The sequence below is a fragment of the Solanum stenotomum genome, chromosome 1, assembly GCF_019186545.1.
Source record: "Solanum stenotomum isolate F172 chromosome 1, ASM1918654v1, whole genome shotgun sequence".
NCBI classification, from domain to species: domain Eukaryota; kingdom Viridiplantae; phylum Streptophyta; class Magnoliopsida; order Solanales; family Solanaceae; genus Solanum; species Solanum stenotomum.
Window position 1 is genome coordinate 45,765,286 of NC_064282.1, and position 25,143 is coordinate 45,790,428.

General features: G+C 35.9%; 1 pseudogene; it reads right to left on the reverse strand.

The window, feature by feature from the left end:
- Positions 1-764: 764 nt before the first annotated feature.
- LOC125853399 (uncharacterized) lies at positions 765-24,976 on the reverse strand (annotated as a pseudogene).
- Positions 24,977-25,143: the final 167 nt, after the last annotated feature.

Genomic DNA, 25,143 nt, shown 5'->3' on the forward strand with positions numbered 1-25,143 from the left:
CGTTTAGGGGTTTCTACGGTGGACTTAAAAAATGGAGGAGTTATTATTCAGAATGGTTCAGAAGCATCTCTTATGATGAATTTTAAAGCGAAGCCCTATGACGATCCAACCTTAGTTGAACTAAAAGTAGTCCTTAAAAAGAACGTAGAGGTTTTCTCACAAGGGGGAAATGGTGTACTTCCTTACCAAAACCAATTGTGTGTTCTAGATGTTGATATATTGAGGTAACAAATTTTAGTAGAAGCTTATAGTTCTTGATATTCTATTCAGCAGGGTATTTATGATTTCACAAAGGACAATAATGGAAAGTATAATTTAAATTATGTCCTTAATTATTTTCCTTAATAAGTGTGTTAGTATGGAATAGAGGGAGTATTTTACTTGCAAATTACCCTCTTCAGAACTCTATCATGCTCAGCAACCACTTCAAAACGTAATTCTGAAGTGAAACTAATGTGAATTCCGGAATTAGTAGTGACATTCTTAAGGAGTTCGACAATTAAAATGTAAATTTGATTATACTGTTCAATATCTCCAAGAAATCAATGAATAAAGTAAATATTTGAAGGCTGCATGCTTTTACCAACAAGAAAAAAGGAAATAAACTCAACCAAGAGCTTGATCCCCCTAATCCCCACACCGAGAAGGAGTTGGAAAAATGAAGAAAAACAATGGACGTGTATGACTTCCACTAATCCAAGAAATACACATGGACAAAAGTACATATATTTGCCCTTTTTTGATAATAACATATATTTGCCCTTTATTGGCTCCTTATTTGAAATTGGGTGAAAAAAACACCGGCCGACTAATCGTTGAGATATCCAATTATTTTGGGAGATCACCCAAAAGAAGTGAGGCAACAAGAAACCTAATCTTCCAAACACCGAAACATTAGGGCATACTGTACAACCTATTTACGGGCAAAAACCCAGCAGAACAAAGGGAGCAGAGTAGAAATTGAACACCTAACTGTCTTGGCACTCTTACAACCTTTGGTTGATTAGGCTTTGCTTATTGGCATTCTTACAACTGGTTTTTAACTACTCTAACATTGCTATAAAACCGTTTTAGGCCCTTGATAGCTCTTTCCTCAATCTGTATTGAACGTATAGATGAAGGTGTCTCAATTTCTGGTCTGAACCAGCGACTCGGACAACTAGATTCTGATGGTGAGCCTTGACCAGTCATCACAGAGAAGCCAGTAGTTGTTGTCTTTGGACTATGAGAGAGCGCCAATGGCTGCTTCCCCTACAGAAAAAGATTAGGCAGATATAATCTTGTGTAAGTAACAAAAGGCATGTATGAATTAGGGATTCTGAATTCAAGTGCAGTTATAAATTGACCAACATATTAAAACAGATAATTAGCTAGAAACCAGTTGCTAGTACATATTCCTCGGAAATCCTCAAATAGTTCACTTGAGCATTGGGTTCTAAACCTCAAATAAAGTGAAATTTGAAATAAGTTTCTAAGCAAAATACAAAAGAGAACATTGAGGAAATTACATGTAAAAGATGAAGTGGTTGAATGTATTTAAAGATGAAGATGGACAAATTATTTGGGACAAGGATTGTAGTAATCCTATTAGAAACACAAGCAATTTCCAGTTGCCAATTATCACAGATCAAGTAGTTACTCTAGACTAAAGGGCCTTCTTTACCTGTATAGGTAAACAAACAGCAGAATCGACCAGGCATGCAAGACAACTATAACTGGAATACAATGTAGATAAACAGATAGTACTATGCAACATGGATGTTCAGAAGTCCAAAATTTATTTCTGTAAACGCATGCACATTCTACCTTTGGCACATGGGGGGACAGGGAGGGTAGAGAATAACCAACCTGCTGCAGTTGGATATCCCTGAGAGAGGGACGTAAACGAGGAGGCGTCCCGGAGGCTGCCCAAGGAGGGGCGTTCTTTTCCACATCAGAGACAGATGTTGTTTGTGACATGGGTATTGGGTTGGACTGTATAAAAGAACTCAACCGTAATTTACCACCACTACTGTCACCAGAGGGATCTTCTACTGGGTCTCTGAGTTTCAACAGCTTTGTATCTATTCCTTTGCTCTGCTCATCCTGTATTTCTCGAAGAGATGCAGAGCCTTTCGCAACCTTAGCACCACCCCAAGCAGGGCCTTCACTTTTTTGCACAACTGGTGGCGGAACTACAACTTTAGGAACATCATCAAGAGCACCGTTTAGAAACATGGAGAGTCCACCTTTCCGATTTTTCTTTTTTGATGCTACAACTGATGAACTGTTACTATTACAGGTAATTCCAAGGTGTCTCTGGGTGACAGAGGAAGAATCTTTTGCATCTTGATTGGCAGCAGCTCCTTCCAAACCTTTGTGGTTATCCTACAATTGGAAGAGAACTATTAAGAAGCAAAACCATTTCCCCAGCCAAAATCAAGAAGAAAAATAGAGTGCAAAAGTTCAATGACCCAATAAAAGCAGCTTCCATGCATAAACAGCACTGGGGTTTTGCTGAAATGACCTGTTAGAGACCACAAAAGGACTCATAAGAATACCTCCTCAAACTAGTGGTGATACACTTTTAAGTTAAATAACCAGATTCCTAATTTACTAGACTTTGAAAAGTAGTTATATAGCAGCTCCTCAATATAAAATATAAAACTGAAAAGGGTCCAAAATAACAGAGGAAAGTCGTGACTGCTGTTTGTTACTGCACTTTGTTACTGTTTTTCTTTTAAATGCACTTCACATTAATGTACTGAACACACGTTTCATCAGCAAAATCATCCTTTACCTTTTACAAAATGCTCTTAAACTATGTGAAATGACAAAAACTGCCCTTAGTTGATAGTTTGGTCCAAAAATGCCCCGATAGTTGATAGTTTGGAAAATTCCCCTTGTTGTCAAGAGTACGGAACAAAAAATGTCCTTGTCGTCAATAATTTGGTCCAAGAATACCCTTATTGTTACTTAATGGGTCAAAAATGTCCTTATCCAAATAAATATATCATTTATATTCTTTTTAAACATATTTTTTCCTGATAATGATTTTTTTAATTAGAAAATATTTATCCTGGTTCGATTTGGAAAAGATTAAGAAATAAAATTATTTTCTACTTTATTAGAAATTTTTTATCGTTATCTAAATGAAAATTAATGATAGGATTACTATGATCTTATATATACAATCTATATAATCATATAAAAGGGTACATGAAGTTGGGCTATTTTAATTGTTAAAATGAGATTAAGAAGAAAAAAGATTATTTCATCCTTATTTATTAGTTAAAAGTGATTCTAAAAGGAAAGAAACAAGAATAATGTTCTTTAAAAGTAATATTTTTATTGGAATGCCCACATAGTAACCCCGTCATTAATTTTCATTTAGATAACAATAAAAAATTTCTCATAAAATAGAAAATATTTTTATTTCTAAATCTTTTCTAAATTGAAGTAGGATAAACAATTTTTAATTAAAAAATCATAATTAGGAAAAGAATGTTTCAAAAAGAAATATTATGGGAAAATGAGCATTTTTAACCCATTAACTAACAATAAGGGCATTTTTAGACCAAACTATTGATGGCAAAGGTATTTATGGATTAAACTAGGCCAAACACAAACAGATCCCTAAACTTGTTGAGGTTTTCCCCTCAGGTACCTCAATTACGCCATTTTCTTATTGAACCCTTGAACCACCCATAATTTGTTCCTTTTAAACACTGTAGGCTATGTGGCACAAAACTTTCGCAAATATTTTTTGTTGATTATGCGCGTGAGATCCACCTTTCCCACATGGAAATTGCAACCAATCAAACTTCAATCCATTTACATGTCAGCGCCACATAATCATTTCCCAAACCTAAAAACCTAAAGCCCCTTCATTTTCCCCTCAAAACACTTCTGACTTGAAGAAGAATAAGAAATCGATGAACAAGATAATTTCGACATTGGAAATTGATTATTAAGAAGAAATCAATGAAGAAGAGATATATTCTAATGAGCAACTCCAAGTTAATGATGAAGAGAAATGAAGAGGAGAAATAAGAGAAAAATGGGAGAAATTAGGGTTAAAAGGGGAAGAAGAGCGTTGGTGGGTGGTTCAGGAATCCACATCAGCGCCTTCAAAACGTATTCACGCGCTCAAGCGACTTGAGATCATATTTTGTGCCACATCAGCCCACAGTGTTCAAAAGGAACAAATTATGGGTGGTTCTAGGGTTCGATAGGAAAATGGCGTAGTTGAGATACCTGAGGGGAAAAACCGAACAAGTTTAGGGACCTGTTTATGAGTTCCGCCATTAAACTACCAACCGAGGGCATTTTTTATTCATTTCACTTAGTTTAAGGGCATTTTTTACCCTTTTTCGAATATAAAATATACAAATACACAAGCAAACCAGGCAGTGTTGTAACCAATAATCTGACACTATCAAGTATCAACCTGATCATCTTAAGATATCAAAAGATATTTCACACTTTTCACTCTTCAGCACGTCATTACCCTTCCACATATTAAAATGAAAAACCTTAAAACATGGATGATACTTTTTAATTGGTTCAACTAGACATGGAACATAGTTTACTGTCTTCCACACCAAGGGATTGAACAAATATAAAAGGATAAAACCTCACCTCGTACTGGACTTCAGGAATTTGAACACTCGAGGCACCCTTTCTGAGGATGGGTTCAGCACTTACACATTGACTGGATGCTACCTCAATTGGTGCTGCCTTTTGTTTGCTCTTTCTGCTTTGCTTCTTAGGTACATCCACTTTATTGCTCCCTTTTCCATCAGCAAGAACAGAGGATGATACTGTTGATTGGACCGTTTCTACAGGGACACCAAGCTCAGCAAGTGACGTCTCCAATGCTGACTTTGTCTGAAGCTTAGCATTTTGCTGGTTATCAAGAGTCTGCCCCTTGAATCGCTTCTCTTCAAGCATCTCAATCTGCTGCAACTTCTTCCTCAAAGCTCGTACTTGTTTCAGAACCCCTTCTTTAATTTCATCAGACTGTAGGAAGTTATCTAATCTCTGGTCTCTCACTTGTCTCAATATTGGCCTGCTTGTACAGTTGCCACGTGTTCTAAGTGCCTCAATTTTTTCATTATCTTCTTCACTGTCGATAATGGCAGGGAAGGGGGCAGTAGGAGTTGGAAGCTGGCGATAACTCCAGGGTTCAGATGACTTCATATCCCACACTTTCTCAAGCATGACCAATACGTCAAGTGAAGTATTTGCAACTGCGTGGCCCGAGACTGTAAATATATAATCAAGATTGCGGATTGCAATATCCTGCAAGAAAAATCCACATAGCTTCGGTAAGTGCTGCCCATAAAAATAGTCTTGAATGATAAATAATGTAGGAAGCACCTGTAACCTAATAACGAGCCCGGCAGCAAATAACAAATCTCGGCACACTAATGCATGTAAGATTGTAAAATAAAAAGAAGAAAAGGTTAAAAAGTTAATCAAAGATTTTCCAGAATCTAAAAACTAAAAACTGTCACGAATAGACAATTGATAAAGAAATTGGGCTCAATTACCATTTCATTTGTATTTATTGTTATCTCATGTATTCAGATTAGCAAATCAGAAATAATAAAAGATGAAAAGAAAAACACAAAGAACTATCCGAGTCCACAGAACCCACTGTGTGTCCTTAAGAAATTTAATCCCCTCAAGTACCCGAGATTGCAGATTAATTCCTCTCAAGATAAAACGAACTAACCATTAAAGAAGTAGCGGTACCTCAATCTTCGATAATTTCAACGAACTCAAAATGACAGCAACGAATCACACACACAGACACGATCGATCGATTTTGTTTTGTAAGAAATGTATGCAAAAGAAGGGAAGAATTTGATGCAGAAAAATTAGAGAAAACCTCTCTATTTATAGCCAACAAAGGGTAAAGGTCACAACCCTTTGAAAAGAAGACAACCTTTCAGAAAGGTCACAACACTTTGGAAAAGGCACAACCTTTCAAATGGTCACAACCCTTTAGAACGGACACAACCTTTCATAAAGGTCACAACCCTTCAAGAGAGTCACAACTCTTCATTTCCTGTTCACACCTTTAAAACCCAACATTTATATCATGTTTTACAGCCAAGTACAATCCACCATCAAATTTGAAGTCAAAAGCATAACAATTAAAAGTGAGTTGGGCATCTAACAAAAAACAATATGCAGTAAGAAAGACAAGAGTTGATAAGACAACAGGTTTTAACTCCTTGAAGCCAGTCCATATTTTTTTTCAAAAGAAGCCTTTCCAACCAAGTGACTGAAAGATTGAAAGAAAGCTAGGATAGTAAGCAGATCTAATATAAACCTTTTTGGGGGGCTTCCCCTCCACTTCCCTACCCACAAACTCTTTTTTGAGTCAGATGGCATTGACAAATCTGTCTCCCAGTGAACAAATTGTGAATCGGTCATGACTCTTAAAACATGTAGACTTTCAAGCAGTTTTGTTCAGAAACGACAGAGAACCAATACTCTACCACACATGGCTCTAGTAGCAGACAAAGAGAAGCAAGAAGAAGAACTTTTAGAAGTAAGAGCCAGACTGATAGTCTCATTTTGTTTAATCTTTTAATAGAAACAACCAATGGTTAATTATATTGGAGAACAAACACCTAACCCTAAATCTTTTAGCAAATAGAACTACAGAAAATACTCGCAAGAGTTTAGAAAATGCTACTACTATAATTGCTATTTACTCTATCATTAGCATTCTAACTTTATAATTCCTGAACCTTATTACTTCATCATAACCTCTCTTTAACAAAAGATCACAGAAAAAGCACACAGAGGGAGTCAACAAGAAAATACCTCACATTGTTTCCTTAGATCTTCTGCCCCTAGTGAATCGGAATTTCTAGCAGTTGAATAGAATTCTGTGGCTCCAACAAATGCTCGGCAGTCACCTTCTCACAAAGGCTCGTTAAGGTTGGTGCAGTCTTGTTTTTGGCATTGTCTTTTTCTGAGATATAAGAAACTTCCTCTGACTCAACCTCATCAAACATAAATCCCTCATTGAGTTCATCTGTATCACTTTTCATCTTCTGCTTGAGTACAGAATGATAATTGGACCATATTAGGTGGGTAACCAGGATGATATAGAGAAGTGATAATCAACAAATGGGTCTCCCCAACGGAAATTGAAGTCGCCTTTTTAACCCCATGTAACCTAGTTGAAGTAGGAGGTTTCTCCTTTCCTTTCTTCCCATCCCACATATACACATCACCTGTCACAGTAACCGCAGCTGTCCAATATTTCCCAGCAGAGATGCATGCTACATTTGTACCACATAGTGAATATAACTACAAATAATTAAGATATGTTAGACATTATTCATGCAGTGATATAAACAGTATACACAACATAGACATCAGCTAAAACCTGTTGACAATGCAGATCAGGATCAGATGACACCCAGTAAAATAATGTGCCGTCCTCTGTAAGAGCCACACTGTGTGTATTCCCGGCAGCTATTGCAACCGCATGAAGACGTTCCTTACGATGAAACTTCATTGGGATGTTGCCCATCTTTTTTAGGAACCATCCAATCACAACTCTCTTTGGAGTAACAAGCCGGTGACCCCAAATGAAAACCTCTCCATCAGATCCAAGAACAATTGTATGATACTTAGCTGCAGCAACTCCAACAAAGGCCTTTCCCTTCAGATACTCAACTACCCTTGGAGCATAGTTAGAAGAGGAGTTAGATGTTCCATAGCCTAGCTGACCCTCCTTATTGCATCCCCAAGTGAAAACCTCACCCAAGTCAGAAACTACAACAGTGTGCTTGTTTGCCGCAGCTAGAGCAACTACTTTTGACCTCAGTGAACTCACTCTACGAGGTGTAGGTTGAGAGTCTACAGAAGTATACCCAAGTTGACCCTCTGTGCATCATCACTAAATGAATCAATATGCAGTAGGCATAAAGCCAAAAATACATTAACTGCAAGGACACTTGACCAGTTCATATGCACTAAATTACAACCAACAAGGAAGCATGACAATTTTAATACACCAAATAACATCAAGGAAATAAACATTTGAAACAATATTAGCTGCTCGGGATAACTGAAAGTGTTGGTAAATATGGCAATATGAATATCAGGAAAGCATTTACCTCTGTTGGAACCCCAAGTGAAAACTTCTCCAGCCTCTGTTGCAATAACAGTGTGATGTTTAGCTGCAACAACAGCTTGCACTCGACGTGCCCCTAAACCGCAGATCACCTTCCGTGGAGTTATTACAGCTGCTTGGCCGCTGGAAGAAGAGGAAAGAATATATATTAACTTTCCGTAAGTTTTTGTCTGTATTCATTATTTATTATATCTGTAAATATTGAATATATTTATATTCTATTTTGAATATTTTATCTATCAGCTGTTCTAATTTATTGTTATTAGTTTTAGTGATATTAAGTTGTTTTCATATGTTTTTTCATCTATTGCAAACTCTTCTTTATTCATTTATAAATTGTGCTGTAGTTTATATATAATTAGAAAGAAAAATAAAATAAAATTTTATTGTAAATATGTTTGTGTGGATGTCCATAACTTCAAGGTTTAATTACACCATAATGTATAGTAACTCTCACACCTTCCATAATATCCCTCCTTGATATTCCTCCATTACTTGTATGGTTAATGTCATATTTACGACTAACCATTTAGTATGCCTCTATATGATACTATAAACGATAAAGTGTCTAAAATATCCTCAAACTATTAGAAATGATATAAAACTATCCTCCATCTACCTTTTAACTCCCAAATATCCTTAACATCCACCTTTGGGTCCAATATTGACCATTTTTTAATGCCCACTCATTTAAATGAATTTAATTGTTTCCTTAAATATGTGGTGATATTTTATTGGTCACATTTTAAATAACCTAAATTAATTTACGAACTCACCAATTCCTAATTTGACCCGCTCAAATCATATCCACCCAATCCACATTAACTTAACTCCACTTGAATACCTTTATTAGTTCAAAAATATACATATTGAATATTTTCTAACAATAAACAAAAAATAGAGAGTGTGCCATACACTCGCGAATGATGTGACATAGTAACCAAAAAAAAAGACATTTGGCATTGGGCCCATAATAACAATTCCAAAATAACTTAGAAAGAAAAATAAAATAAAAATTTGTTGTAAATATATTTATGTGGATGTCCATAAGTTCAAGGTGTAATTACACCATAATGTATAGTAACTCCCACACCTCCATAACCTTCTCCCTTGATATTCCTCCATTACTTATATGATTAATGTCTTCATAACTTTCATGGTTAATTTCATGTTTATGACTAACCCTTTTGTATGCCTCTACGTAATACTATAAACGGTAAAGGGTCTAAAATACCCTCAAACTATTAGAAATAATATAAAACTACCCTTCATCTCCCTTTTAACTCCCAAATACCCTTATCATCTACCTTTGGGTCCAATATTGACTATTTTTTTAATGGCCACTCATTTAAATGAATTTAATTGTTTCCTTAAATATGTGGTGATATTTTATTGGTCACATTTTAAATAACCTAGATTAATTTACGAACTCACAAACTCCTAATTTGACCCGCCCAAATCATATCCATCCGATCCACATTAACTTAAACTCCACTGAACCCATCTTCGTTCTTTTTTGCTCTGTAACTCATCTTCCTAAGCGTCAAGAATTTCATGAGTAGTTTGTCAATTAGGTGAAGAATCTCATTTTACCCAACAACCTATATAGCAGTTGAACAATAGCAATTAAAAGAAATTAAATGGTTAACACTTATGCCATCATTGCTGCTCATGATGGCAATATCTATACCTTTCGAACCACCACCATTGGAGTTTTCAGAACCTAAGTTGGGTTTGTTGACTCCTCTAATTTTCAGAGAAGTCGCCAGAAAGTTCACCAACGACGGGTGTTGAAGTTGCAGAAGATGGGATGGTGGTGTTAGACTTATGAATTGTTCTCCTATAACCGTAAACTAACCGGTAGATCAAGAAATGAAATTAGCTAAGACGAGTGAAAGTGACAACTAATAAAAATGAAATATGGTAAAAAAATTAGGATGAGATGGATTAAGTATGTCTTTTATATAAAGTCTCTTCATAGTTTTTTATAATGGAAAAAATGGAGAATTTGGATATGTTTGGTTAAGTTAATATGGATCGGGTGAGTATGATTTGGATGGGTCTAATTAGAAATGGATCCATTTATAAATTAATTTAGATTATTTAAAATGTGACCAATATAATATCGCCACGTATTTAAGGAATTGATTAAATTTATTTAAATGAGTGATTGTTAAAAATATGGTCAATATTGGACAAAAGGTGGATGTCAAGGGTATTTGGGAGCTAATAGGTGGATGAAGGGTAGTTTTATACGATTTTTAATAGCTTGAGGATATTTTAGGCCCTTTTCCGTACACTCAATAGAGGCATTAGAGTTCATACTGGATACACTTGAATACTTGGAAGAATAAAACTAGCTCGGATCTCTTGTCTCCCTATTTCTATTGCTTTCATCTTCTATATTTCTTGTCTTATTTTGCTTTAATTTTATAACATGTTATCTGCACGAATCTCTAAACTCATTTCAATATCATCTCCGAATAGAGTTCAATTTGATTCCGTAAGTGGTGACCAATTTGATTTAGCAAGTGGTGACCAATTGATGAAAAAAATAGGTAAGTTATTAGTATTGTTGAGATTGCATTATTTTCTTTTTGTAACAAGGTGAATGATTAATACTATTGTTACTATGTCTTTTTTTTCACCTACGACTATATCTACTTTCTTTTGTATGTGAAACTTATTATATATTTTAGTTATGATTATGCTCATTGTTTTGTTATTACATAAGGTTTTAATTTATTTTGTTTTGTGTGTGAAATATTTTGGGTTCACATGAAAATTGAAAAAAGATGATGGTAGTGAGCTATTTTATTGTAGTTGGATTTTTATTTTTTTTTAGTGTGCAATTAATTTTTTTAGTGTACAATTGATTCCTTGATTTATAACGGTAATTCACTAACTTAATTATTGTACACTAAACATAATATAATACAATACTATACACAACTCTTTCTTTTGATAAGTTTAAGATATTAGTACATACTTTGTTGAGAATATTTTAATTGTGTTTCTTTTTTCTATATTTAATTGTGCATGTTAATCACAAAGTGATAATATTTTTTTAAGGCTCACCAGTGAGTCCTATTATATTTGACTTGTTATGTCATTGATTGAGGGTAATACGAAGGATTCAAGTCCTATCGCACCAAGAGGGTAATACATCGGGTGAGAGTCTTGGTACATCATGATAATAAAATGTTGGGGTTGGATCACAAAAAATAATGGCTTAAAACGTCTTTTTATGGGTAAGACGTTGGGTTTAAATCCCAATGCAATATAATGACGATGTAGTAATGACTGAGCAAATTGATAAGCTTTTGATAAAAGTCATGAAATACAACCAGTTGATTTGCTCCATTCCCTTATGTGAATGTGGTACCAGTGCATATTATGTTTGGAATATGACAAGTGATTGAATATATGAATATGGGTGTGGTAAAATGTTAATGGTCATCATTATGATAATTAAAAGGAAACATTATGGGTTCTTAATTAAGACGATCCTTCAAAATGTGAAGGTAACTTTTACCATCAAAGTTGTACTAAAGGTTATTGGCCATGTTATTGTTAGTGTAAGTCCAATTTGAAGAGTTTTATAAATCCTCCATCAAATTAAAAGAAAAAAAAAGTGAAAGAATTTTTTATCTTTCAAGGTGATGATGAGATGGGACATGTAAATATACCAAATATCAAGATGTGACAATGAGCTTCTAATGAAAAACTTATGGAGTACGTATAAATGGATATAGTCAACTCCTTAAAGAGATTATGACTTATAATAAGTATTGTGAATGCTTATCCATTCTTGAAAGTGAATGTGATAAAACTAAAGATATGAACATGATCATGTATGGTTCGATAAATGTCATCGGGAGGTTTGAGAAAATAAAAAAAATATAATTTGACATAAATGGTCATTTAGTCATGTACTTTGAGTACATCACAAATATTGAAATACATTTTATTATGAACCACTAAAGGGCAAAAAGAAAGAAATAATTATTTCCTATAAAGGTTGTAGTCATGACCAAAATAAATATTATTGTGTGGCAACACAAATTTGACATTGATTGTCAAGAAACAAGTCTTGTATGTAATAATTTTAACCATGAAAAATAAGAATAATTTTCTCCTTGAAGAAGATGGTCACCATACGAATGATGTTGTGAAATTTATGGTAGTACAAAAAATTAATTGAGAGATCTGAAATGGCTAATTTGTTACTATTCAAAGAAATGAAATTGTTCATGATATTGAGGTTGTAGTAAATCTGAAATGAAACTTTTTAAGTTTCGGAGGAATGAAAAGAAAATTATTATATTGAGATTATAAATTATGGGAAGACTTAATATCTTCAGATTACTACAATCGAAGCGGGTTATAAATATTTACGTAAAAGATTATCCATTTTTTCCTCTTGTTTGTTGTATACAAATATGAGCATAATGATGAAATCACATGGAAAAGTAAACTAGAAGTTTACTAGAATAGATATCAATTGGCATACTCGGTTGATCATTTCGATTCAAATGTGATGCAAAAGAAATTAAAATTTCACGTGGCTATATGTTGAAGAAATAAAAGATTCTTCAAGAATTAAATTTTGATGCTTGTTCTCATGATAAAATGATCATTGTACCAGCTAAGATTGGGATTGTATACCCTAAAATTTTTGAAACATATAAAAAGGTGAATATAAGCTCGTTCACCTGCCATATGAACCAATTACTATTATGATTTAATAGATGCATCGATGGTATGATCACATGTGCATTTGTATCAACTTACAAATTGATTTTTGTCAGGTTGTTTGCTCGAATTATTAAATTAAAAACACAGTTCCAAACTATAAAATTATGTTGATAATGCTGGTTGGTTTAGCAAACATTGTATGCCTCCAATTAAAGCTAGACCATTCATTATGAGAACAAATCTCTCAAATAAAATTTGGTATGAGATGAGTTTATTTAATATGTACACATCAACCCAACAAGGTTCTTCCATCACAATTGGTTCAGGGCCAAGAACCAAATAATTTCCATCTAAATATTTGATGTGTGCATATATGATTTTATTGCTCCACCACGCACAAAGATGGATCCCCAAATGAGGTTGGGGGAAAATGTTAGATTTCCTAATATTAGGAGGAGATATGTTTAGCAACTAAAAATTATGTGTGAGGTGAATTATCTAGATCCACGTTAAAAAATGTGAACTTGAAGTTCAAAAGATAATTATTTTGCAAAATGTTGTAAATAATTTGCCAGATGTATTTACTGACCCAATATTTTAATCAAGTTGTAAATTATCCAATAAATAATCGTTGAAGGACATTGTCTATGGTACGCCAGAAGCGTGATAGACCAATCGATTCCAAACGTAAACTTCTTGAGGAAGGAGAGGAGAAAATTATCAAAATGGTCATGATAATGAGGTAAATGGTTTGAAAGAGCACTATGACATAACACTTTATAAAAACTCGGCAAAGGTTCAAATACCTGAAATGATGAAAAATGAAGAGATATCAATAAGTTATGTCATATTGTAATCGAGTCAAAATAATCGTCGACGATATCTTTGATATAATGTGGCGCTCAACATTACAAATGGTAATGAGGATCTTGTAAACAATTGGCCAATAAAATACTCAATTCAAGTATATTTTATTTCACTCGAAAAGTGATGTTTTGAACTTGCAGTCCCATATATTAAGGTATAATGTCAGTGGGGTATAAATGAATTATTATGGCGAAAGTATAAATTGTAAGAATTAAAGTACGAATTGTACCTTGGAACATAAAAAATTATCGCAAAAGTCCAAACATTATTGTACAGAGATATGTTCTGCCGTGGTGAATGCGATGAGGTTTCTTTGAAACTATCAATAGATGAAATACTTGAATACGTATAATGAAATCGTTGTCATTTCTGGCTAGACAGTGAAGGTTCTATGAAAATCTTTGAAGGATCTAAAAGATTTTAAAGTGATTCCATTAAATAGTACCCCACTGGTTGTGAGATCGCTTAACATAAAAAAAGATCAATTTCAATCTTATGAAAATGTTTTGCACATATTATGTGTTAGTGCAGTTGATGTACTTATTTTTCATGCTATTATTATTATTATTATTATTCATGAGACAATATTTTTATTAATGTGCAAAAAAGAGATAATCCACTTGGAGATATTTGATTCGTATCAAATTGGTATTAATATAGTATTTCTAACCAATATTGCCAAGGTTCTATTGGTTATATATGTCACGCCCCGAGCTTACACCCTGGACGTGGCTGATACTCAAGAACCATTGTTTGCCCAAAGCGAACCCTTGGCCTGACTCAACTCTCAGCGGAAGACTTACTCAACATAAGATGAAATCAAATGTAAACTTTAACTCAAAATCACAAAAGATAATCTCAGAATATTTTAGAAATAAAACATTCAAACTGGCCTCAAGGGCAACTCAAGTCTAGAACATAACAACTGAAATGAACAAGACTCATGAACTATTGTCTATCTATCTATGAAGCCTCTAATACTATGAGGTATTTCGGGACAAGACCACCGATCATCCTAACAAACTGAATAACAGAAAATAAATGAGGGATCCTCCGGATGCAAGGAGGCTCACTAAAAAACTCTGGAACTCGATTGGATCAACGAAGCGTTGGTTGATGATCCTGGTTACCTGTATCTGCATCATGAAAGATGCAGGTCAAATGGCGTCAATACATGAAATTTACGAGCATGTAGTGGGAATACTGAACATAATCTGCAAGCTTGAACTGATAAAAAAGAAGCATACTCACCTCGACTTTACTTTACTCAAGAACTACTCATGGATACTCAACTCAATGCAATATAAAACGACGACAATTTATATAAAGCATTTAAAACAGTAATAGCAACTCAATGTATTTAAAAATACAATAATAACTCAGTTTGTATATATAAATACAAAATACTCTGTTTGGGAGATTCTCTAACCGACAACCATCATTATGAGCTATGTGATGATACATCGTCTAGCCCACGCTATCAGAACTGTACTATACTTTACCGGGGGTATAGAACTCCTCAACTAAGTGGATCCACTAGTCTATGCTTAAAAAGCAATAATGAATCATCTAAAAAGTATGACCCTTTCTACCCACGTTGGCTACATGGTTTGTGGGGGCTGTGAGTTGTTAGGACTCTCCCCCACATCAATGCTCAATACTACTCCCAAAAATATAACTTATCTCATTATGTTTTAAAGAAAACATTTTCTCTTCCTCAACTTTGAGATTATTACTCAAAAAGTTTCTCTAAAAAGAGATAGTACTTAAAACTGCTCATGAACTCTTTTGGAAATCGGTGTTTCCTCTCATCTTAAATGTAAAAACATTTTCTCTTGAGAATACTTAGTTCCCATATATCATTTTAAAGAAAATGAACTCAACTCTACTTGTCCTCAACTCAAATGTTCAAGTATTAAAACTTTAAAAGATTGTAAAACGACTTCTCAAAATGACTCGAAAGAACTCTCAAGACTTAATTCTTAAATCTACCTTTAATTTGAATTATGAATTCAAGGTTATGATTTATGATATGAAGGATATCATGATGATTAAATGAATTTTAGATAGTTAATAATGAGAAATGATCGAAAAACACTGTCTGGAGATGAAGTCCGCGATGCGGAGATGAATTATAATATTTGGTCGGAAAATAATTTTTGAAATAGTGGAGTCCGCGTTCTCTCTGTGACGCAGAAAGAGAAATTTCTCTCTGGGGGAGCAAGCCCGCAACGTAGACTTGGGCGCCAATTTCTGCCGATCTTTTCTTCCTCTCCAAAAATCGATTAACTCATACCCTCTAAAATTCTAAGGTAAAAACTCTTGAATTCTTATAGCTCAGGACAATTCCAACGAAACCCACTCAAGAACTATCAATTTACTCAACCCCTTAACAAAATCTTCGCCTCAAGCACTCAATCAAACATCATGATTCAAGAACGATTAATAACTCTTCAAGAAACTCATCAAGAACTTAATTCCTCAATCTCTAGAGATGAATTCGATAATATAAAACATGATTGGCGTGTGGATGAACTAACCCAATAGTATGAAAACTTACATACCTCGATTTGGCAAAACAAATCCTCGATTTGCTAAAACCTTTTTCGTACTTCCTTTTCTCCTCTTTTCCTATTTTTGAATTCTCCTCTAAAACCCTAAGCGTAGTTTAGGATTTTAAAACTGACCCAAATCAGATTACACCCCAAAATATTTACTAAAAACGTTTTAATCTGATTGGATAAGGAAAAGACAAAAATACCCCTCACATTTTTGGGTAACTTTCCTTAATTGGACAACCTGATTTCAAATGGGCATATCTCCATCATACGAGCTGGAAAATTAGCAAACTCGGTGGCATTGGAAAGAGGATTCCAAGACCTTTCATTTGATTCCTTGTAGGCCCCTAATTCATCATGTACTGAAAGTTATGGTCGTTTGAAGTTGACCCAAAGCTCACAACTTAAGCATAACTTGTAAAATTTCAGTTCAACTTCTTCCCATATTTAGCTTTTTCTAAGGCGGGATATTACAATATATTCCCCTTGGGAACATTCGTCCACGAATGAGATCACTCTAAAGTAAAACTAAGGGTTGAAGCATCTAACATCCAACTCAAACACTCAACATGCAAATTAACACAACATTTCATCTTAAAAAGTACCAAGAAAAGAATTAGTACCTTCATTGAAAATTTCTCCGGGCTCAAAGAGATGTGTATATCTCTTCTTCATATCCTCCTCAACCTCCCAAGTAGCTTTCTCAACAAACTTATTCCTCCATAAGACCTTGACTGATGCTACCTCCTTGGTTCTCAACTTGCGAACCTAACGATCAAGCATCTCAACAGGTACCTCCTCATAAGTTAGGCTATCCTTAATACCAATATTTTCAATAGGTATAATAAGTAAAGGATCTCCCATACACTTCTTCAATATTGATTTGTGAAGCACCGGATAGACTGTTGCTAACTCTGACGGTAGCTCCAACTCGTAAACTACAATGCCAATCCTCTTGGATATCCTATAAGGACCAATATATCGAGGACTAAGCTTCCCCTTCTTGCCAAATCTCATAAAACCCTTCATGGGTGAAACCTTTAAATAAACCCAATCGTCTACCTCAAACTCCAAGTCTCTTCTCCTAACATCTGTATAGGATTTCGGCGACTGTGTGCTATTTTCAACCTTTCTTGAATAGTCTTCACTTTTTCCATAGCTTGATGAACCAAGTATGGTCCTATCAACCCAGCCTCACCAACCTCAAACTATCCAATAGGAGATCTACATCTTCTCCCATAAAAAGCCTCATAGGGAGCCATTTGGATGCTAGAGTGGTAACTGTTGTTATAAGCAAACTCAATGAGAGGTCAGTGATCATCCCAACTACCCTTGAAAACGATCACACACGCCCTCAACATATCCTCTAAATTCTGAATTGTACTCTCTGCCTGACCATCAGTATGAGGGTGAAAAACAGTACTCAAATTTACCTTGGAACCCAAACATTTCTAGAAAAACTTCCAAAATTGTGCGGTGAATTGCGCACCTCTATCTAAAATAATGGACACCGGAACTCTATGAAGTTTGACTATCTCTTGAATATATAACTTGGCATAATCCTCTGCTGTAAAAATAGTCCTTAGTGGTAATAAATGGGCCTATTTAGTCATTCGATCCACAATCCCAAATCAGATCATGTTGTTTGCGAGACTACGGTAAACCAGTAATGAAATCCATATTGATCATCTCCAACTTCCATTCTGGAATATTTATGTTCTGAGCCATACCACCATGCCTCTAGTGCTCTACCTTGACTTGTTGGTAATTCGAACACTTAGCAACGAACTCTTCAATACCTCTTTTCATGCTATTCCACTAATAGATTTCTCTCAAGTCGCGATACATCTTTGTGGAACCCGAATAGATAGAGTATCTGGAGCTATGAGCTTCCTCCATGATCCTCTATTGGAGTTCATCCACCTTGGGTACACACAATCTACCTTGATACCTCAATACACCATCTCCCCATTGTTCAAAAACCATCACTTTTTTCTTTTGAAATTTGCCTTAAATTCAAGAAAAATAGGATCTTGGTCTTGTTTCTCTCTCACTTCGGACACTAGTGACAATTCATCCCTATTCATAACTATAACTCCTCCTTCATTGGAACCGATTAACCGAACTCCTAATCGTGTAAGTCTGTGCACATCTTTGGCTAATTCTTTCTTGCCTTCCTCAACATGGGAAGTACTACCCATAGACAACCTGGTCAAGGCATCAACAACAACATTAGCCTTACTAGAGTGATAGAAAATACTTATATCATAATCCTTGAGTAACTCCAGTCACCTCCTCTGTCTAAGATTAAACTCTTTCTGACTGAATACATATGCAAGGCTCTTGTGATCGGTGAACACATCTACATGAACACCATAAATATAGTGACGCCATATTTTCAAAGTAAACACTACAACAACCACCTCTAGATCATGGGTTGGGTAATTCCTCTCGTAAACCTTAAGCTGTCTAGAGGCATAAGCGATAACCTTGCCATTTTGCATTAATACTCAACCCAATCCAACTCCGGACATTGTCACGCTCCGAGGCTACCCCCTTGACGTAGCATGGGACCTAGGATCACAAATGACCCCAAGCTAACCCTGAGTATGACATATCATACGCATACTGAAAATACTGAATAAAGAGATACTATGCAGAAGATAAAACAAGAGATTACTAAAAGATGGGGAATACCCAATACTGATCTGAATATATATAAAACTACCACGAGTTCAACAATAATGAACATTCACTCAAATCTAAAGGTGAATCTAATACTATGTCTGAAAAGCCTCTACTGACTAGAGTTGTTGGGATATGCCCCAGCTAACTCTAGCAAAACTGAAATAAAAGACTGAACATGAAAGACATGTCTATTGTCCTTGAAGTATTAGGACTCACCACTGAAGCTGCTGAATATGGATCGGGAACCGATCTATGTATGATCTGGATGCTGAATACCTGAACCTACATCATTAAAGGATGTAGCGCAAAGTATGTGTCAGTACTTAGAATGTACTGAGCATGCAACATATAGATAGTAACTGAATAAAGTATAAAAGCTGAGCAAACATAACTGAGCAATGACATTATATGACCAGAAACATAGATACTAAAATATAACTTAAAACTAGGGGTGGGCGTTCGGTTCGGTTTTATCAAACTTCGGTTTGGTTTTTCAATTTTCAGTTTTAGAAAAGCGTGCATCTATATTAAACCAAACTAGTTCAGTTCGGTTCAATTTTTTCTACTTTGGTTTGGTTTAGTTCGGTGTTTTTAAATCGTTTTTTCTGCGTGAATGAAAAATAAAATAAGGATAAAGTATAAGATACTTAGAAATTTAAAACTATGTTAAGGAATGATGCGTATTACCGTGGAACACTTATTGTGCTAACTAAAAGACTATATTTGTTTTTATCAGGAACATTGTGCCTCCAACAATTTATTGAGAAAAACAAGTATGAAGATGGTTCCTTTACATAATGTACCTTGGTAGAAATATGTTTGAGTTTCTCTTGGAAATTAATATTTCAAGTTAACTATTAAATTGTACATTTGGTGTTACATTGATTTATTCATGAATGATTTAATTGTTGATTGAATTTCTAATTTTTAGTTCAGAGAATGCCCATATATATATATATATATATATATATATATATATATATTTTATTTTTTTTTTAATTCTTAATTTTTTAAAATAAAAGTTTGGTTTTTCGGTGCACCAAAATTTTGAGACCGTTACACTGAACACCAAATAGAAGAACCCAACATCCGAAAAAATAACACCGACATCGAATCAAAAAATCGAAGAACCAAAACCAAAGAATAGAATTAATTTGGTTCGGTTTTTCGGTATTTATGCCCACCCCTACTTAAAACTGAGCTAAATGCAACGACCAAGTACTTGCATGAATTTAACATGTTGAGATTGAATACTGAAGTATAACTGAAAACTTGGTCAAATGCACTAGAGTCTGAATGTGGGAGCTACTATTAACCGACATAAAACTATGTGAGCTAAATGCGGAGTCCGATGTATACGATAGGACCCAATATACCTGGCCAGAGGTATAAAGGCATGACTAGCGTGATAACTAAATATGATGCTGAACACAAGGGACTTATAAACCTACGGTGGCACGTAGTTTTGGGACCATGAGGGTATGCTAAACCCTAATCCAACTCGGTGCTAAGCCTACTCCCAACTGTAAATGTGTATGACACAATATAACTGAAATACTAGATAGCTCAATATTCTGACATGCAAATATGAGAATGCAACATTTAGGTACTGACAATGAAACATTTGAAACTAGAGCATGTATATCTGTTTAACTGACCTAGCAAGTGTAATTCATGAACTAAGAGAATCTACACAACTAGGGTTCTTAATTTCATGCAAGGAACTAAGCAACGATTTCACGAAAACATGATAATCTGATTCAGAATATTATAACAGCTAAATCACAACCAATATCTAAGGTTTTAAAAATCCTAGGTCTAAGAAAGATATAGCAAATCAAGAATTTGACTGAATTCTAGGGACCTAGTGGATGAAAGGAACCACTAGTGAAATCCCACATACATGTTGACAAAATCTACAGAGAAATCCCGATTTCAGGGTTGGAACTGAAGAAAACCTACTGCGTGATCTGGAGGGGTAGGTCGACTCTTTCTCCTTTTTTACTCTCTAAGTTCTGGTGAATTTTGGTGAATGATTGTTTTGGGGTAAGTTCTGACTAGTTTACTGGGCTTAAACTGAGTAAATTGACGTAGTTTAGGTGTTAAACGACGTAGTTTAAATGTCCAACGCATAAGGAAAAAACCAAAACGACCCCAAGTTAAAATCTGAAGAGGCCATCGATGACCTCTGACCGACGGACTGTAGACTGACCAACAGTTTGTACTGGTAGGGCGTCGTTTGGAGTGTAAGGCTGGGTGTTGAGGGTCATGATCCACAGACCTAGACCACGGACTGTGGTCCCACCTACGGTCCTACCGTGGGTTGCGAATTTCTGGGAATTCTTGGGTGGCCAACCACAGACTCTACCAACGGTCCATGCCCCATACAACGGGCCGTGGTTTGGACTCCCTCAGTGGCACCTGTAGTTCTGAAAAATCTATATTTTTGGTCTTTCTCTAATTCGGGGTGTTACATTATCTCTCCCTTGGGAACATTCATCCTCAAATGAAGCCTAAACTAGTTGAGTAAGGAGGGAATGAGCTGTAATCCCTACCACTAAGTACTAGAAGCTGATATCTAACTGAACTGAGTTCCACAAACATGCAAATATGTTGAAAAAGCAACAACTTAAGGAACATGATGTTAAGACTGTTTTTATGAAAGAGTGAACAGAGAAATGGGAGAGAAACTATTACCTCAGGCAGAAACGAAATCAGAAGGAAAAAGGTGAGGATACTTGACCTTCATGACTGCTTCTGCTTCCCAAGTAGCTCCCTCTATGGACTGACTCCTCCACAAAACCTTCACTGAAGTGACTTCTTTATTTCTCAACCTATGAACTTGACGGTCAAGGATCTCAACTGGCACCTCTTCATAAGTGAGACTATCCTTCGTAGCCACACTCGATGCCAGATCATCCACACACTTCTTCAACAAGGAAATGTGAATGACTGGATGGACTGTTGCTAGTTGTGCTGGCAACTCTAACTCATATGCCACACTACCAACCCTTTTCAGTATTCTGTAAGGACCTACATATCTAGGGTTGAGCTTCCCTTTTTTGCCAAATCTCATCACCCCCTTCATAGGTGACACCTTCAGGAAAACTCAATCGTTGATTTCAAACTTTAAGTCCCTTCTCCTCACATATGCATAGGACTTTTGACAACTCTGGGTTGTCTTAAGTCTATCCCTGATGAGCTGAACTTTTTCCATAACTTCATGAACCAAATCTTGCCCAATCAATGCTGCTTCACCTACTTCAAATCAACCAATTGGAGAATGCCTCATAAAGGGCCATTTGAATACCGGAATGATAACTATTATTATAGGCGAACTGTATGAGAAGTAGGTGATCATCCAAACTTCCCTTGAAATCGATCACACAAGCTCTCAACATGTCCTCTAAGGTCTGAATGGTACACTCTATCTGACCATCGGTCTATGGATGAAATGTTGTACTAAGATTTACCTGAGTACCAAGACCTTTCTGAAATGATTTCCAGAAATAAGAGGTAAACGGAGAACCTCTATCTGAGATGATAGACAAAGGAATCCCATGCAACCTGACTATCTCATTGTAGAGTTTAGCGTAATCCTCCGCTAAATCTATAGTCTTGACAGCCAAGAAGTAAGCAGACTTAGTGACTCTTTCCACTGTTACCCAAATTGTGTCATGTTTTCTGCGAGTACGAGGTAAAACCGTAATGAAGTCCATGTTTATCACTTCCCACCTCCATGTAGGAATGTTAATCTCTTGAGTCACACCTCCTGGTTTATGATGTTCTACCTTAACCTGTTGATAATTAGGACACTTAGCCACAAAATCTTCTATGTCTCTTTTCATGCCATTTCACCAAAAGACTTCCCCGCAGATCACGGTACATCTTAGTGGCACTTGCATTAATAGAATATATGAAATTATAGGCTTTTGTAAGGATTTGCTGCCTCAATTCACCCACATTAGGAACACATAAGCAAACCTGATAACGAAGCACACCATCTCCTCCTTGGGAAAAACCCTTACTTTCTGTTGATGAGCTGCACCTTTCAACTGAAGTAACACAAGATCGCTATCCTATTTTTCCTTGACCTCCGCTACCAATGAAGATTTTGTTCTATTCTAAACTAACACACCACTATCTGACATGTTCGTAAAACCAACTCCTAATCTAACAAGCCGGTGAACATCTTTTGATAATTCCTTATTTTCTTCCTCAGCATGTGCTACACTACCCATAGATAGTCTGCTAATAGCATTAACCACTACATTGGCCTTACTACGATGGCAAAGCACATTCATATCATAGTTCTTAAGGAATTCAAGCATCTCCTCTGACGAAGATTCAACTCTTTCTGGATGAACACATACTGAAGGCTCTTATGATCTATGAACACACCTATGTGAACACTATACAAGTAATGTCTCCAAATCTTTAGGGAAAATACTACAACTGCAAGCTCGATGTCATAAGTCGAGTAGTTCTTCTCATGGACCTTAAGCTGTCTAGAAGCATAAGCTATGACCTTACCTCGCTGCATCAACACACAACCTAGGCCGACCCTGGATGCATCACAATATATCACATAACCGTCTGAACCATCTGGTAGAGTCAAGACATAAGTTGTAGTCAACCTAGTCTTTAGTTCTGAGAAACTTTTCTCGCACTCATCTGACCACTGAAATTTGACTTTTTTCTGAGTTCACTTGGTTAATGGGGAAGGTATAGATGAAAATCCTTCAAAAAATCTCCTATAATAATCAGGCAAACCTAAGAAACTTCTGATATCTATTGGAGAGATGGTTCTAGGACATTATTTGACTGCCTTTATTTCTTTGAGAATCCACTAGGATTCCTTCGCTAGATACCACATGACCAAGGAAAGCGACTGACGGTAACCAGAATTCGCATTTGCTGAACTTAGTGAATAACTGGCAATCTTTGAGAGTTTACAGAACCACTCTTAGATGAGTCGCATGCTCCTCCTTATTCTGAGAATATATGAGGATATCATCAATAAAGACAATAACGAACAAATCCAAATACTGTTTGAACACCCTGTTCATTTAGCCCATGAAATCTGCAGGAGCATTTGTTAGTCCAAAAGACATAACTACGAATTCATAATGACCATACCGAGTATTTAAGGTTGTCTTCAGAATGTCACTATCTCTGACTCTAAGCTGATGATAACCAGATCTAAGGTCTATCTTAGAATAACAACAGTTATGGAAACTCAAATCAAACAATTCTGGTTCTACAATCGACTGAGTTATAACAGGAATTTAACCAATCCATGCCTAGAATGATATCACAATCTACCATTTCTAACTCTACAAGATCTGCTGAGGTGACTTTCTGAGAGACAGTGATAAGGCAATTTCTGTATACCCATCTAGCTATAACTGGATCACCAACTTGAGTAGAGATTGAGAAGGGTTCTGAAAGAGTTTCTGGACTGACACCTAAGTTACTGCTATATAGGGAGTTACAAAGGAAAGAGTAGCCCCTGGATTTAACAATACATAAACATTTAAATGAAAGACTCGTAACATACCAATGACCACATCAGGAGAATCTTCCTGGTCCTGGCAAGCCTGGAGAGGATACAACCTGTTCTGGCGCTGACCGCCACCTGTATTAGATAAAGCACCCTGCTGAGTTGGGCGACCTGCTGGTGCTGTTGGAACTATAGACTAAGCCCTATTATTGTTACCTCCTTGCCCCTGCCTGGCAGAAGGACAATCCTTCAACCTATGGCCAGACTGACCACACCCAAAACACCCTTCCTTGCCTGCAAGACACTCGCCTAGATGGTTCTTACCACACTTTGGACAAGTTGGGAAGGTCTAGTTACCTGAAGCACTCCCCTGAGACCTAGAGCCTGTTGCCCTACCTTTCTAATCCTGTCGAAACCTAGGAGATGGAGCACTAGCTGATGAAGGTGCTGGGGCAATATATCTCTGCTGAAATTGTGAGCAATTCCCAACACTCGATTTCTGCTGAGAGTAGTCATAATTCCCTAGTCTAGCCTTCTTGTTGTCTTTAGCTATTTCTATAAGCTTATCTCCCTCAACTTGCTGAGCATGAGTCATAAGCCTAGAGATATTCATATCCTCTAGCAGCATAGCATTCCTGCACTCTGTCTTTACCAAGTTGGATATCCTAAATAGATCACCAAGT